We start from the raw sequence: 17,412 nt of genomic DNA, 5'->3' as shown, positions 1-17,412 counted from the left end.
CATCAGATTTTGGTTCTGGTTAGAGGGGATTGGCGAAAGGAATCTCAGTCTATCTTAACCCCATCGGATTTTGGTTCTGGTTAGAGGGGGTTGGCGCAAGGAATCTCAGTCTATCCTAACCACACAGGTTTTGGTTCTGGTTAAAGGGGCTTGGCGAAAGGAATCTCAGTCTATCCTAACCACACAGGAGTTTTGGTTCTGGTTAGAGGGGATTGGCGAAAGGAATCTCAGTCTATCCTAAGCCCATCGGATTTTGGTTCTGGTTAGAGGGGGTTGGCGCAAGGAATCTCAGCCTATCCTAACCCCATCGGATTTTGGTTCTGGTTAGAGGGGGTTGGCGCAAGGAATCTCAGTCTATCCTAACCACATCGGATTTTGGTTCCCGTTAGAGGGGATTGGCGAAAGGAATCTCAGTCTATCCTAACCACAACGGATTTTGGTTCTCGTTAGAGGGGATTGGCCAAAGGAATCTCAGTCTATACTACCCACCGTAGGATTTTAGTTCTGGTTAGAGGGGATTTGCGAAAGGAATCTCAGTCTATACTACCCACCGTAGGATTTTGGTTCTGGTTTGAGGGGGTTGGCGAAAGGAATCTCAGTCTATCGTAACCACACAGGGGTTTTGGTTCTAGTTAGAGGGGATTCGCGAAAGGAATCTCAGTCTATCCTTACCACATCGGGTTTTGTTTCTGGTGAAAGGGGGTTGGCAAAAGGAATCTCAGTCTATCCTAACCACACAGGTTTTGGTTCTGGTTAGAGGGGATTGGCGAAAGGAATCTCAGTCTATCCTAACCACACAGGAGTTTCGGTTCTCGTTAGAGGGGATTGGCGAAAGGAATCTCAGTCTATCCTAACCATATCGGATTTTAGTTCTGGTTAGAGGGGGTTGGCGCAAGGAATCTCAGTCTATCCTACCCACCGTAGGATTTTAGTTCTGGTTAGAGGGGATTTGCGAAAGGAATCTCAGTCTATACTACCCACCGTAGGATTTTGGTTCTGGTTAGAGGGGATTTGCAAAGGAATCTCAGTCTATACTACCCACCGTAGGATTTTGGTTCTGGTTAGAGGGGGTTGGCGAAAGGAATCTCAGTCTATCCTAACCACACAGGGGTTTTGGTTCTAGTTAGAGGGGATTCGCGAAAGGAATCTCAGTCTATCCTAACCACATCGGATTTTGGTTCTGGTTAGAGGGGGTTGGCGAAAGGAATCTCAGTCTATCTTAACCCCATCGGATTTTGGTTCTGGTTAGAGGGGGTTGGCGCAAGGAATCTCAGTCTATCCTAACCACACAGGTTTTGGTTCTGGTTAAAGGGGCTTGGCGAAAGGAATCTCAGTCTATCCTAACCACACAGGAGTTTTGGTTCTGGTTAGAGGGGATTGGCGAAAGGAATCTCAGTCTATCCTAAGCCCATCGGATTTTGGTTCTGGTTAGAGGGGGTTGGCGCAAGGAATCTCAGCCTATCCTAACCCCATCGGATTTTGGTTCTGGTTAGAGGGGGTTGGCGCAAGGAATCTCAGTCTATCCTAACCACAACGGATTTTGGTTCTGGTTAGAGGGGATTGGCGAAAGGAATCTCAGTCTATCCTAACCACACAGGAGTTTTGGTTCTGGTTAGAGGGGATTGGCGAAAGGAATCTCAGTCTATCCTAACCACATCGGATTTTGGTTCTGGTTAGAGGGGATTGGCGAAAGGAATCTCAGTCTATCCTAACCACAACGGATTTTGGGTCTCGTTAGAGGGGATTGGCGAAAGGAATCTCAGTCTATCCTAACCACAACGGATTTTGGCTCTCGTTAGAGCGGATTGGCGAAAGGAATCTCAGTCTATACTACCCACCGTAGGATTTTAGTTCTGGTTAGTGGGGATTTGCGAAAGGAATCTCAGTCTATACTACCCACCGTAGGATTTTGGTTCTGGTTAGAGGGGTTTGGCGAAAGGAATCTCAGTCTATCCTAACCACATAGGGGTTTTGGTTCTAGTTAGAGGGGATTCGCGAAAGGAATCTCAGTCTATCCTAACCACATCGGATTTTGGTTCTGGTTAGAGGGGGTTGGCGCAAGGAATCTCAGTCTATCCTACCCACCGTAGGATTTTAGTTCTGGGTAGAGGGGATTTGCGAAAGGAATCTCAGTCTATCCTAACCACACAGGTTTTGGTTCTGGTTAGAGGGGGTTGGCGAAAGGAATCTCAGTCTATCCTAACCATACAGGGGTTTTGGTTCTGGTTAAAGGGGATTGGCGAAAAGAATCTCAGTCTATCCTAACCACATCGAGTTTTGGTTCTGGTTAGAGGGGATTGGCGAAAGGAATCTCAGTCTATCCTAACCCCATCGGATTTTGGTTCTGCTTAGAGGGGGTTAGCGCAAGGAATCTCAGTCTATCCTAACCACACAGGTTTTGGTTCTGGTTAGAGGGGATTGGCGAAAGGAATCTCAGTCTATCCTAACCACACAGGAGTTTTGGTTCTAGTTAGAGGGGATTGGTGAAAGGAATCTCAGTCTATCCTAACCACATCGGATTTTGGTTCTGGTTAGAGGGGGTTGGCGAAAGGAATCTCAGTCTATCCTAACCACATCGGATTTTGGTTCTGGTTAGAGGGGATTGGCAAAAGGAATCTCAGTCTATCCTAACCACAAAGGATTTTGGTTCTGGTTAGAGGGGATTGGCGAAAGGAATCTCAGTCTATCCTAACCGCAACGGATTTTGGTTCTGGTTAGAGGGGGTTGGCGATAGGAATCTCACTCTATCCTAACCCCATCGGATTTTGGTTCTGGTTAGAGGGGGTTGGCGCAAGGAATCTCAGTCTATCCTAACCACAACGGATTTTGGTTCTGGTTAGAGGGGATTGGCGAAAGGAATCTCAGTCTATCCTAACCACACAGGTTTTGGTTCTGGTTAGAGGGGATTGGCGAAAGGAATCTCAGTCTATCCTAACCACACATGAGTTTTGGTTCTCGTTAGAAGGGATTGGCGAAAGGAACCTCAGTCTATCCTAACCACATCGGATTTTGGTTCTGGTTAGAGGGGATTGGCGAAAGGAAGCTCAGTCTACCCTAACCACAACGGATTTTGGTTCTCGTTAGAGGGGATTGGCGAAAGGAATCTCAGTCTATCCTAACCACAACGGATTTTGGCTCTCGTTAGAGGGGATTGGCGAAAGGAATCTCAGTCTATACTACCCACCGTAGGATTTTAGTTCTGGTTAGTGGGGATTTGCGAAAGGAATCTCAGTCTATACTACCCACCGTAGGATTTTGGTTCTGGTTAGAGGGGTTTGGCGAAAGGAATCTCAGTCTATCCTAACCACACAGGGGTTTTGGTTCTAGTTAGAGAGGATTCGCGAAAAGAATCTCAGTCTATCCTACCCACCGTAGGATTTTAGTTCTGGTTAGAGGGGATTTGCGAAAGGAATCTCAGTCTATCCTAACCACACAGGTTTTGGTTCTGGTTAGAGGGGGTTGGCGAAAGGAATCTCAGTCTATCCTAACCATACAGGGGTTTTGGTTCTGGTTACAGGGGATTGGCGAAAAGAATCTCAGTCTATCCTAACCACATCGAGTTTTGTTTCTGGTTAGAGGGGATTGGCGAAAGGAAAATCAGTCTATCCTAACCCCATCGGATTTTGGTTCTGGTTAGAGGGGGTTAGCGCAAGGAATCTCAGTCTATCCTAACCACACAGGTTTTGGTTCTGGTTAGAGGGGATTGGCGAAAGGAATCTCAGTCTATCCTAACCACACAGGAGTTTTGGTTCTAGTTAGAGGGGATTGGCGAAAGGAATCTCAGTCTATCCTAACCACATCGGATTTTGGTTCTGGTTAGAGGGGGTTGGCGAAAGGAATCTCAGTCTATCCTAACCACATCGGATTTTGGTTCTGGTTAGAGGGGATTGGCTAAAGGAATCTCAGTCTATCCTAACCACAAAGGATTTTGGTTCTGGTTAGAGGGGATTGGCGAAAGGAATCTCAGTCTATCCTAACGGCAATGGATTTTGGTTCTGGTTAGAGGGGGTTGGCGATAGGAATCTCACTCTATCCTAACCCCATCGGATTTTGGTTCTGGTTAGAGGGGGTTGGCGCAAGGAATCTCAGTCTATCCTAACCACAACGGATTTTGGTTCTGGTTAGAGGGGATTGGCGAAAGGAATCTCAGTCTATCCTAACCACACAGGTTTTGGTTCTGGTTAGAGGGGATTGGCGAAAGGAATCTCAGTCTATCCTAACCACACATGAGTTTTGGTTCTCGTTAGAGGGGATTGGCGAAAGGAATCTCAGTCTATCCTAACCACATCGGATTTTGGTTCTGGTTAGAGGGGATTGGCGAAAGGAAGCTCAGTCTACCCTAACCACAACGGATTTTGGTTCTCGTTAGAGGGGATTGGCGAAAGGAATCTCAGTCTATCCTAACCACAACGGATTTTGGTTCTCATTAGAGGGGATTGGCCAAAGGAATCTCAGTCTATACTCCCCACCGTAGGATTTTAGTTCTGGTTAGTGGGGATTTGCGAAAGGAATCTCAGTCTATACTACCCACCGTAGGATTTTGGTTCTGGTTAGAGGGGTTTGGCGAAAGGAATCTCAGTCTATCCTAACCACACAGGGGTTTTGGTTCTAGTTAGAGAGGATTCGCGAAAAGAATCTCAGTCTATCCTACCCACCGTAGGATTTTAGTTCTGGTTAGAGGGGATTTGCGAAAGGAATCTCAGTCTATCCTAACCACACAGGTTTTGGTTCTGGTTAGAGGGGGTTGGCGAAAGGAATCTCAGTCTATCCTAACCATACAGGGGTTTTGGTTCTGGTTACAGGGGATTGGCGAAAAGAATCTCAGTCTATCCTAACCACATCGAGTTTTGTTTCTGGTTAGAGGGGATTGGCGAAAGGAAAATCAGTCTATCCTAACCCCATCGGATTTTGGTTCTGGTTAGAGGGGGTTAGCGCAAGGAATCTCAGTCTATCCTAACCACACAGGTTTTGGTTCTGGTTAGAGGGGATTGGCGAAAGGAATCTCAGTCTATCCTAACCACACAGGAGTTTTGGTTCTAGTTAGAGGGGATTGGCGAAAGGAATCTCAGTCTATCCTAACCACATCGGATTTTGGTTCTGGTTAGAGGGGGTTGGCGAAAGGAATCTCAGTCTATCCTAACCACATCGGATTTTGGTTCTGGTTAGAGGGGATTGGCAAAAGGAATCTCAGTCTATCCTAACCACAAAGGATTTTGGTTCTGGTTAGAGGGGATTGGCGAAAGGAATCTCAGTCTATCCTAACCGCAATGGATTTTTGTTCTGGTTAGAGGGGGTTGGCGATAGGAATCTCACTCTATCCTAACCCCATCGGATTTTGGTTCTGGTTAGAGGGGGTTGGCGCAAGGAATCTCAGTCTATCCTAACCACAACGGATTTTGGTTCTGGTTAGAGGGGATTGGCGAAAGGAATCTCAGTCTATCCTAACCACACAGGTTTTGGTTCTGGTTAGAGGGGATTGGCGAAAGGAATCTCAGTCTATCCTAACCATACATGAGTTTTGGTTCTCGTTAGAGGGGATTGGCGAAAGGAATCTCAGTCTATCCTAACCACATCGGATTTTGGTTCTGGTTAGAGGGGATTGGCGAAAGGAAGCTCAGTCTACCCTAACCACAACGGATTTTGGTTCTCGTTAGAGGGGATTGGCGAAAGGAATCTCAGTCTATCCTAACCACAACGGATTTTGGTTCTCGTTAGAGGGGATTGGCCAAAGGAATCTCAGTCTATACTCCCCACCGTAGGATTTTAGTTCTGGTTAGAGGGGATTTGCGAAAGGAATCTCAGTCTATACTACCCACCGTAGGATTTTGGTTCTGGTTAGAGGGGGTTGGCGCAAGGAATCTCAGTCTATCCTAACCACAACGGATTTTGGTTCTGGTTAGAGGGGATTGGCGAAAGGAATCTCAGTCTATCCTAACCACACAGGTTTTGGTTCTGGTTAGAGGGGATTGGCGAAAGGAATCTCAGTCTATCCTAACCACACATGAGTTTTGGTTCTCGTTAGAGGGGATTGGCGAAAGGAATCTCAGTCTATCCTAACCACATCGGATTTTGGTTCTGGTTAGAGGGGATTGGCGAAAGGAAGCTCAGTCTACCCTAACCACAACGGATTTTGGGTCTCGTTAGAGGGGATTGGCGAAAGGAATCTCAGTCTATCCTAACCACAACGGATTTTGGCTCTCGTTAGAGGGGATTGGCGAAAGGAATCTCAGTCTATACTACCCACCGTAGGATTTTAGTTCTGGTTAGTGGGGATTTGCGAAAGGAATCTCAGTCTATACTACCCACCGTAGGATTTTGGTTCTGGTTAGAGGGGTTTGGCGAAAGGAATCTCAGTCTATCCTAACCACACAGGGGTTTTGGTTCTAGTTAGAGAGGATTCGCGAAAAGAATCTCAGTCTATCCTACCCACCGTAGGATTTTAGTTCTGGTTAGAGGGGATTTGCGAAAGGAATCTCAGTCTATCCTAACCACACAGGTTTTGGTTCTGGTTAGAGGGGGTTGGCGAAAGGAATCTCAGTCTATCCTAACCATACAGGGGTTTTGGTTCTGGTTACAGGGGATTGGCGAAAAGAATCTCAGTCTATCCTAACCACATCGAGTTTTGTTTCTGGTTAGAGGGGATTGGCGAAAGGAAAATCAGTCTATCCTAACCCCATCGGATTTTGGTTCTGGTTAGAGGGGGTTAGCGCAAGGAATCTCAGTCTATCCTAACCACACAGGTTTTGGTTCTGGTTAGAGGGGATTGGCGAAAGGAATCTCAGTCTATCCTAACCACACAGGAGTTTTGGTTCTAGTTAGAGGGGATTGGCGAAAGGAATCTCAGTCTATCCTAACCACATCGGATTTTGGTTCTGGTTAGAGGGGGTTGGCGAAAGGAATCTCAGTCTATCCTAACCACATCGGATTTTGGTTCTGGTTAGAGGGGATTGGCAAAAGGAATCTCAGTCTATCCTAACCACAAAGGATTTTGGTTCTGGTTAGAGGGGATTGGCGAAAGGAATCTCAGTCTATCCTAACCGCAATGGATTTTTGTTCTGGTTAGAGGGGGTTGGCGATAGGAATCTCACTCTATCCTAACCCCATCGGATTTTGGTTCTGGTTAGAGGGGGTTGGCGCAAGGAATCTCAGTCTATCCTAACCACAACGGATTTTGGTTCTGGTTAGAGGGGATTGGCGAAAGGAATCTCAGTCTATCCTAACCACACAGGTTTTGGTTCTGGTTAGAGGGGATTGGCGAAAGGAATCTCAGTCTATCCTAACCATACATGAGTTTTGGTTCTCGTTAGAGGGGATTGGCGAAAGGAATCTCAGTCTATCCTAACCACATCGGATTTTGGTTCTGGTTAGAGGGGATTGGCGAAAGGAAGCTCAGTCTACCCTAACCACAACGGATTTTGGTTCTCGTTAGAGGGGATTGGCGAAAGGAATCTCAGTCTATCCTAACCACAACGGATTTTGGTTCTCGTTAGAGGGGATTGGCCAAAGGAATCTCAGTCTATACTCCCCACCGTAGGATTTTAGTTCTGGTTAGAGGGGATTTGCGAAAGGAATCTCAGTCTATACTACCCACCGTAGGATTTTGGTTCTGGTTAGAGGGGGTTGGCGCAAGGAATCTCAGTCTATCCTAACCACAACGGATTTTGGTTCTGGTTAGAGGGGATTGGCGAAAGGAATCTCAGTCTATCCTAACCACACAGGTTTTGGTTCTGGTTAGAGGGGATTGGCGAAAGGAATCTCAGTCTATCCTAACCACACATGAGTTTTGGTTCTCGTTAGAGGGGATTGGCGAAAGGAATCTCAGTCTATCCTAACCACATCGGATTTTGGTTCTGGTTAGAGGGGATTGGCGAAAGGAAGCTCAGTCTACCCTAACCACAACGGATTTTGGTTCTCGTTAGAGGGGATTGGCGAAAGGAATCTCAGTCTATCCTAACCACAACGGATTTTGGCTCTCGTTAGAGGGGATTGGCGAAAGGAATCTCAGTCTATACTACCCACCGTAGGATTTTAGTTCTGGTTAGTGGGGATTTGCGAAAGGAATCTCAGTCTATACTACCCACCGTAGGATTTTGGTTCTGGTTAGAGGGGTTTGGCGAAAGGAATCTCAGTCTATCCTAACCACACAGGGGTTTTGGTTCTAGTTAGAGAGGATTCGCGAAAAGAATCTCAGTCTATCCTACCCACCGTAGGATTTTAGTTCTGGTTAGAGGGGATTTGCGAAAGGAATCTCAGTCTATCCTAACCACACAGGTTTTGGTTCTGGTTAGAGGGGGTTGGCGAAAGGAATCTCAGTCTATCCTAACCATACAGGGGTTTTGGTTCTGGTTACAGGGGATTGGCGAAAAGAATCTCAGTCTATCCTAACCACATCGAGTTTTGGTTCTGGTTAGAGGGGATTGGCGAAAGGAATCTCAGTCTATCCTAACCCCATCGGATTTTGGTTCTGGTTAGAGGGGGTTAGCGTAAGGAATCTCAGTCTATCCTAACCACACAGGTTTTGGTTCTGGTTAGAGGGGATTGGCGAAAGGAATCTCAGTCTATCCTAACCACACAGGAGTTTTGGTTCTAGTTAGAGGGGATTGGCGAAAGGAATCTCAGTCTATCCTAACCACATCGGATTTTGGTTCTGGTTAGAGGGGGTTGGCGAAAGGAATCTCAGTCTATCCTAACCACATCGGATTCTGGTTCTGGTTAGAGGGGATTGGCAAAAGGAATCTCAGTCTATCCTAACCACAAAGGATTTTGGTTCTGGTTAGAGGGGATTGGCGAAAGGAATCTCAGTCTATCCTAACCGCAACGGATTTTGGTTCTGGTTAGAGGGGGTTGGCGATAGGAATCTCACTCTATCCTAACCCCATCGGATTTTGGTTCTGGTTAGAGGGGGTTGGCGCAAGGAATCTCAGTCTATCCTAACCACAACGGATTTTGGTTCTGGTTAGAGGGGATTGGCGAAAGGAATCTCAGTCTATCCTAACCACACAGGTTTTGGTTCTGGTTAGAGGGGATTGGCGAAAGGAATCTCAGTCTATCCTAACCACACATGAGTTTTGGTTCTCGTTAGAGGGGATTGGCGAAAGGAATCTCAGTCTATCCTAACCACATCGGATTTTGGTTCTGGTTAGAGGGGATTGGCGAAAGGAAGCTCAGTCTACCCTAACCACAACGGATTTTGGTTCTCGTTAGAGGGGATTGGCGAAAGGAATCTCAGTCTATCCTAACCACAACGGATTTTGGTTCTCGTTAGAGGGCATTGGCCAAAGGAATCTCAGTCTATACTCCCCACCGTAGGATTTTAGTTCTGGTTAGAGGGGATTTGCGAAAGGAATCTCAGTCTATACTACCCACCGTAGGATTTTGGTTCTGGTTAGAGGGGGTTGGCGAAAGGAATCTCAGTCTATCCTAACCACACAGGGGTTTTGGTTCTAGTTAGAGGGGATTCGCGAAAGGAATCTCAGTCTATCCTTACCACATCGGGTTTTGGTTCTGGTGAAAGGGGGTTGGCAAAAGGAATCTCAGTCTATCCTAACCACACAGGTTTTGGTTCTGGTTAGAGGGGATTGGCGAAAAGAATCTCAGTCTATCCTAACCACATCGAGTTTTGGTTCTGGTTAGAGGGGATTGGCGAAAGGAATCTCAGTCTATCCTAACCCCATCGGATTTTGGTTCTGGTTAGAGGCGGTTGGCGCAAGGAATATCAGTCTATCCTAACCACACAGGTTTTGGTTCTGGTTAGAGGGGATTGGCGAAAGGAATCTCAGTCTATCCTAACCACACAGGAGTTTTGGTTCTGGTTAGAGGGGATTGGCGAAAGGAATCTCAGTCTATCCTAACCGCAACGGATTTTGGTTCTGGTTAGAGGGGGTTGGCGCAAGGAATCTCAGTCTATCCTAACCCCATCGGATTTTGGTTCTGGTTAGAGGGGGTTGGCGCAAGGAATCTCAGTCTATCCTAACCACAACAGATTTTGGTTCTGGTTAGAGGGGGTTGGCGAAAGGAATCTCAGTCTATCCTAACCATACAGGTTTTGGTTCTGGTTAGAGGGGATTGGCGAAAGGAATCTCAGCCTATCCTAACCACACAGGAGTTTTGGTTCTGGTTAGAGGGGATTGGCGAAAGGAATCTCAGTCTATCCTAACCACATCGGATTTTGGTTCTGGTTAGAGGAGGTTGGCGCAAGGAATCTCAGTCTATCCTACCCACCGTAGGATTTTAGTTCTGGTTAGAGGGGATTTGAGAAAGGAATCTCAGTCTATCCTAACCACATCAGATTTTGGTTCTGGTTAGAGGGGGTTGGCGAAAGGAATCTCAGTCTATCCTAACCACACAGGGGTTTTGGTTCTAGTTAGAGGGGATTCGCGAAAGGAATCTCAGTCTATGCTAACCACAACGGATTTTGGTTCTCGTTAGAGGGGATTGGTGAAAGGAATCTCACTCTATCCTAACCACACAGGGGTTTTGGTTCTGGTTAGAGTGGATTGGCGAAAGGAATCTCAGTCTATCCTAACCACAACGGATTTTGGTTCTCGTTAGAGGGAATTGGGGAAAGGAATCTCACTCTATCCTAACCACACAGGGGTTTTGGTTCTGGTTAGAGGGGATTGGCGAAAGGAATCTCAGTCTATCCTAACCACAACGGATTTTGGTTCTCGTTAGAGGGAATTGGGGAAAGGAATCTCAGTCTATACTACCCACCGTAGGATTTTAGTTCTGGTTAGTGGGGATTTGCGAAAGGAATCTCAGTCTATACTACCCACCGTAGGATTTTGGTTCTGGTTAGAGGGGGTTGGCGAAAGGAATCTCAGTCTATCCTAACCACACAGGGGTTTTGGTTCTAGTTAGAGGGGATTCGCGAAAGGAATCTCAGTCTATCCTAACCACATCGGATTTTGGTTCTGGTTAGAGGGGGTTGGCGCAAGGAATCTCAGTCTATCCTACCCACCGTAGCATTTTAGTTCTGGTTAGAGGGGATTTGCGAAAGGAATCTCAGTCTATCCTAACCACATCCGATTTTGGTTCTAGTTAGAGGGGGTTGGCGCAAGGAATCTCAGTTTATCCTAACCACACAGGAGTTTTGGTTCTGGTTAGAGGGGGTTGGCGAAAGGAATCTCAGTCTATCCTAACCACACAGGGGTTTTGGTTCTAGTTAGAGGGGATTCGCGAAAGGAATCTCAGTCTATGCTAACCACAACGGATTTTGGTTCTCGTTAGAGGGGATTGGTGAAAGGAATCTCACTCTATCCTAACCACACAGGGGTTTTGGTTCTGGTTAGAGGGGATTGGCGAAAGGAATCTCAGTCTATCCTAACCACAACGGATTTTGGTTCTCGTTAGAGGGAATTGGGGAAAGGAATCTCAGTCTATACTACCCACCGTAGGATTTTAGTTCTGGTTAGTGGGGATTTGCGAAAGGAATCTCAGTCTATCCTAACCACACAGGGGTTTTTGTTCTAGTTAGAGGGGATTCGCGAAAAGAATCTCAGTCTATCCTTACCACATCGGGTTTTGGTTCTGGTTAGAGGGGGTTGGCAAAAGGAATCTCAGTCTATCCTAACCACACAGGTTTTGGTTCTGGTTAGAGGGGATTGGCGAAAGGAATCTCAGTCTATCCTAACCACACAGGAGTTTTGGTTCTGGTTAGAGGGGATTGGCGAAAGGAATCTCAGTCTATCCTAACCACATCGGATTTTGGTTCTGGTTAGAGGGGGTTGGCGCAAGGAATCTCAGTTTATCCTAACCACACAGGAGTTTTGGTTCTGGTTAGAGGGGATTGGCGAAAGGAATCTTAGTCTATCCTAACCACAACGGATTTTTTTTCTCGTTAGAGGGGATTGGCGAAAGGAATCTCAATCTATCCTAAGCACACAGGGGTTTTGGTTCTGGTTAGAGGGGATTGGCGAAAGGAATCTCAGTCTATCCTACCCACTGTAGGATTTTAGTTATGGTTAGAGGGGATTTGCGAAAGGAATCTCAGTCTATACTACCCACCGTAGGATTTTGGTTCTGGTTAGAGGGGGTTGGCGAAAGGAATCTCAGTCTATCCTAACCACACAGGGGTTTTGGTTCTCGTTAGAGGGGATTCGCGAAAGGAATCTCAGCCTATCCTTACCACATCGGGTTTTGGTTCTGGTTAGAGGGGGTTGGCAAAAGGAATCTCAGTCTATCCTAACCACACAGGTTTTGGTTCTGGTTAGAGGGGATTGGCGAAAGGAATCTCAGTCTATCCTAACCCCATCGGATTTTGGTTCTGGTTAGAGGGGATTTGAGAAAGAAATCTCAGTCTATCCTAACCACATCAGATTTTGGTTCTGGTTAGAGGGGGTTGGCGAAAGGAATCTCAGTCTTTCCTAACCACACAGGGGTTTTGGTTCTAGTTAGAGGGGATTCGCGAAAGGAATCTCAGTCTATGCTAACCACAACGGATTTTGGTTCTCGTTAGAGGGGATTGGTGAAAGGAATCTCACTCTATCCTAACCACACAGGGGTTTTGGTTCTGGTTAGAGGGGATTGGCGAAAGGAATCTCAGTCTATCCTAACCACAACGGATTTTGGTTCTCGTTAGAGGGAATTGGGGAAAGGAATCTCAGTCTATACTACCCACCGTAGGATTTTAGTTCTGGTTAGTGGGGATTTGCGAAAGGAATCTCAGTCTATACTACCCACCGTAGGATTTTGGTTCTGGTTAGAGGGGGTTGGCGAAAGGAATCTCAGTCTATCCTAACCACACAGGGGTTTTGGTTCTAGTTAGAGGGGATTCGCGAAAGGAATCTCAGTCTATCCTAACCACATCGGATTTTGGTTCTGGTTAGAGGGGGTTGGCGCAAGGAATCTCAGTCTATCCTACCCACCGTAGCATTTTAGTTCTGGTTAGAGGGGATTTGCGAAAGGAATCTCAGTCTATCCTAACCACATCCGATTTTGGTTCTAGTTAGAGGGGGTTGGCGCAAGGAATCTCAGTTTATCCTAACCACACAGGAGTTTTGGTTCTGGTTAGAGGGGGTTGGCGAAAGGAATCTCAGTCTATCCTAACCACACAGGGGTTTTGGTTCTAGTTAGAGGGGATTCGCGAAAGGAATCTCAGTCTATGCTAACCACAACGGATTTTGGTTCTCGTTAGAGGGGATTGGTGAAAGGAATCTCACTCTATCCTAACCACACAGGGGTTTTGGTTCTGGTTAGAGGGGATTGGCGAAAGGAATCTCAGTCTATCCTAACCACAACGGATTTTGGTTCTCGTTAGAGGGAATTGGGGAAAGGAATCTCAGTCTATACTACCCACCGTAGGATTTTAGTTCTGGTTAGTGGGGATTTGCGAAAGGAATCTCAGTCTATCCTAACCACACAGGGGTTTTTGTTCTAGTTAGAGGGGATTCGCGAAAAGAATCTCAGTCTATCCTTACCACATCGGGTTTTGGTTCTGGTTAGAGGGGGTTGGCAAAAGGAATCTCAGTCTATCCTAACCACACAGGTTTTGGTTCTGGTTAGAGGGGATTGGCGAAAGGAATCTCAGTCTATCCTAACCACACAGGAGTTTTGGTTCTGGTTAGAGGGGATTGGCGAAAGGAATCTCAGTCTATCCTAACCACATCGGATTTTGGTTCTGGTTAGAGGGGGTTGGCGCAAGGAATCTCAGTTTATCCTAACCACACAGGAGTTTTGGTTCTGGTTAGAGGGGATTGGCGAAAGGAATCTTAGTCTATCCTAACCACAACGGATTTTTTTTCTCGTTAGAGGGGATTGGCGAAAGGAATCTCAATCTATCCTAAGCACACAGGGGTTTTGGTTCTGGTTAGAGGGGATTGGCGAAAGGAATCTCAGTCTATCCTACCCACTGTAGGATTTTAGTTATGGTTAGAGGGGATTTGCGAAAGGAATCTCAGTCTATCCTAACCACATCAGATTTTGGTTCTGGTTAGAGTGGGTTGGCGAAAGGAATCTGAGTCTATCCTAACCACACAGGGGTTTTGGTTCTAGTTAGAGGGGATTCGCGAAAAGAATCTCAGTCTATCCTTACCACATCGGGTTTTGGTTCTGGTTAGAGGGGGTTGGCAAAAGGAATCTCAGTCTATCCTAACCACACAGGTTTTGGTTATGGTTAGAGGGGATTGGCGAAAGGAATCTCAGTCTATCCTAACCACACAGGAGTTTTGGTTCTAGTTAGAGGGGATTCGCGAAAGGAATCTCAGTCTATCCTAACCACATCGGATTTTGGTTCTGGTTAGAGGGGATTGGCGAAAGGAATCTCAGTCTATCCTAACCACAACGGATTTTGGTTCTCGTTAGAGGGGATTGGCGAAAGGAATCTCAGTCTATCCTAACCACAACGGATTTTGGTTCTCGTTAGAGGGGATTGGAAAAAAGAATCTCAGTCTATACTACCCACCGTAGGATTTTAGTTCTGGTTAGAGGGGATTTGCGAAAGGAATCTCAGTCTATACTACCCACCGTAGGATTTTGGTTCTGGTTAGAGGGGGTTGGCGAAAGGAATCTCAGTCTATCCTAACCACACAGGGGTTTTGGTTCTCGTTAGAGGGGATTCGCGAAAGGAATCTCAGCCTATCCTTACCACATCGGGTTTTGGTTCTGGTTAGAGGGGGTTGGCAAAAGGAATCTCAGTCTATCCTAACCACACAGGTTTTGGTTCTGGTTAGAGGGGATTGGCGAAAGGAATCTCAGTCTATCCTAACCCCATCGGATTTTGGTTCTGGTTAGAGGGGATTTGAGAAAGAAATCTCAGTCTATCCTAACCACATCAGATTTTGGTTCTGGTTAGAGGGGGTTGGCGAAAGGAATCTCAGTCTTTCCTAACCACACAGGGGTTTTGGTTCTAGTTAGAGGGGATTCGCGAAAGGAATCTCAGTCTATGCTAACCACAACGGATTTTGGTTCTCGTTAGAGGGGATTGGTGAAAGGAATCTCACTCTATCCTAACCACACAGGGGTTTTGGTTCTGGTTAGAGGGGATTGGCGAAAGGAATCTCAGTCTATCCTAACCACAACGGATTTTGGTTCTCGTTAGAGGGAATTGGGGAAAGGAATCTCAGTCTATACTACCCACCGTAGGATTTTAGTTCTGGTTAGTGGGGATTTGCGAAAGGAATCTCAGTCTATACTACCCACCGTAGGATTTTGGTTCTGGTTAGAGGGGGTTGGCGAAAGGAATCTCAGTCTATCCTAACCACACAGGGGTTTTGGTTCTAGTTAGAGGGGATTCGCGAAAGGAATCTCAGTCTATCCTAACCACATCGGATTTTGGTTCTGGTTAGAGGGGGTTGGCGCAAGGAATCTCAGTCTATCCTACCCACCGTAGCATTTTAGTTCTGGTTAGAGGGGATTTGCGAAAGGAATCTCAGTCTATCCTAACCACATCCGATTTTGGTTCTAGTTAGAGGGGGTTGGCGCAAGGAATCTCAGTTTATCCTAACCACACAGGAGTTTTGGTTCTGGTTAGAGGGGGTTGGCGAAAGGAATCTCAGTCTATCCTAACCACACAGGGGTTTTGGTTCTAGTTAGAGGGGATTCGCGAAAGGAATCTCAGTCTATGCTAACCACAACGGATTTTGGTTCTCGTTAGAGGGGATTGGTGAAAGGAATCTCACTCTATCCTAACCACACAGGGGTTTTGGTTCTGGTTAGAGGGGATTGGCGAAAGGAATCTCAGTCTATCCTAACCACAACGGATTTTGGTTCTCGTTAGAGGGAATTGGGGAAAGGAATCTCAGTCTATACTACCCACCGTAGGATTTTAGTTCTGGTTAGTGGGGATTTGCGAAAGGAATCTCAGTCTATCCTAACCACACAGGGGTTTTTGTTCTAGTTAGAGGGGATTCGCGAAAAGAATCTCAGTCTATCCTTACCACATCGAGTTTTGGTTCTGGTTAGAGGGGGTTGGCAAAAGGAATCTCAGTCTATCCTAACCACACAGGTTTTGGTTCTGGTTAGAGGGGATTGGCGAAAGGAATCTCAGTCTATCCTAACCACACAGGAGTTTTGGTTCTGGTTAGAGGGGATTGGCGAAAGGAATCTCAGTCTATCCTAACCACATCGGATTTTGGTTCTGGTTAGAGGGGGTTGGCGCAAGGAATCTCAGTTTATCCTAACCACACAGGAGTTTTGGTTCTGGTTAGAGGGGATTGGCGAAAGGAATCTCAGTCTATCCTAACCACAACGGATTTTTGTTCTCGTTAGAGGGGATTGGCGAAAGGAATCTCAATCTATCCTAAGCACACAGGGGTTTTGGTTCTGGTTAGAGGGGATTGGCGAAAGGAATCTCAGTCTATCCTACCCACTGTAGGATTTTAGTTATGGTTAGAGGGGATTTGCGAAAGGAATCTCAGTCTATCCTAACCACATCAGATTTTGGTTCTGGTTAGAGTGGGTTGGCGAAAGGAATCTGAGTCTATCCTAACCACACAGGGGTTTTGGTTCTAGTTAGAGGGGATTCGCGAAAAGAATCTCAGTCTATCCTTACCACATCGGGTTTTGGTTCTGGTTAGAGGGGGTTGGCAAAAGGAATCTCAGTCTATCCTAACCACACAGGTTTTGGTTATGGTTAGAGGGGATTGGCGAAAGGAATCTCAGTCTATCCTAACCACACAGGAGTTTTGGTTCTAGTTAGAGGGGATTCGCGAAAGGAATCTCAGTCTATCCTAACCACATCGGATTTTGGTTCTGGTTAGAGGGGATTGGCGAAAGGAATCTCAGTCTATCCTAACCACAACGGATTTTGGTTCTCGTTAGAGGGGATTGGCGAAAGGAATCTCAGTCTATCCTAACCACAACGGATTTTGGTTCTCGTTAGAGGGGATTGGAAAAAGGAATCTCAGTCTATACTACCCACCGTAGGATTTTAGTTCTGGTTAGAGGGGATTTGCGAAAGGAATCTCAGTCTATACTACCCACCGTAGGATTTTGGTTCTGGTTAGAGGGGGTTGGCGAAAGGAATCTCAGTCTATCCTAACCACACAGGGGTTTTGGTTCTCGTTAGAGGGGATTCGCGAAAGGAATCTCAGCCTATCCTTACCACATCGGGTTTTGGTTCTGGTTAGAGGGGGTTGGCAAAAGGAATCTCAGTCTATCCTAACCACACAGGTTTTGGTTCTGGTTAGAGGGGATTGGCGAAAGGAATCTCAGTCTATCCTAACCACACAGGAGTTTTGGTTCTCGTTAGAGGGGATTGGCGAAAGGAATCTCAGTCTATCCTAACCACATCGGATTTTGGTTCTGGTTAGAGGGGGTTGGCGCAAGGAATCTCAGTCTATCCTACCTACCGTAGGATTTTAGTTCTGGTTAGAGGGGATTTGCGAAAGGAATCTCAGTCTATCCTAACCACACAGGTTTTGGTTCTGGTTAGAGGGGATTGGCGAAAGGAATCTCAGTCTATCCTAACCATAC

This window comes from Populus nigra, chromosome 2 (genome assembly GCF_951802175.1).
Source record: "Populus nigra chromosome 2, ddPopNigr1.1, whole genome shotgun sequence".
In the NCBI taxonomy this organism is placed as follows: domain Eukaryota; kingdom Viridiplantae; phylum Streptophyta; class Magnoliopsida; order Malpighiales; family Salicaceae; genus Populus; species Populus nigra.
The sequence above is the reverse complement of the archived record's forward strand: the minus strand, read 5'-3'. Positions refer to the sequence as shown.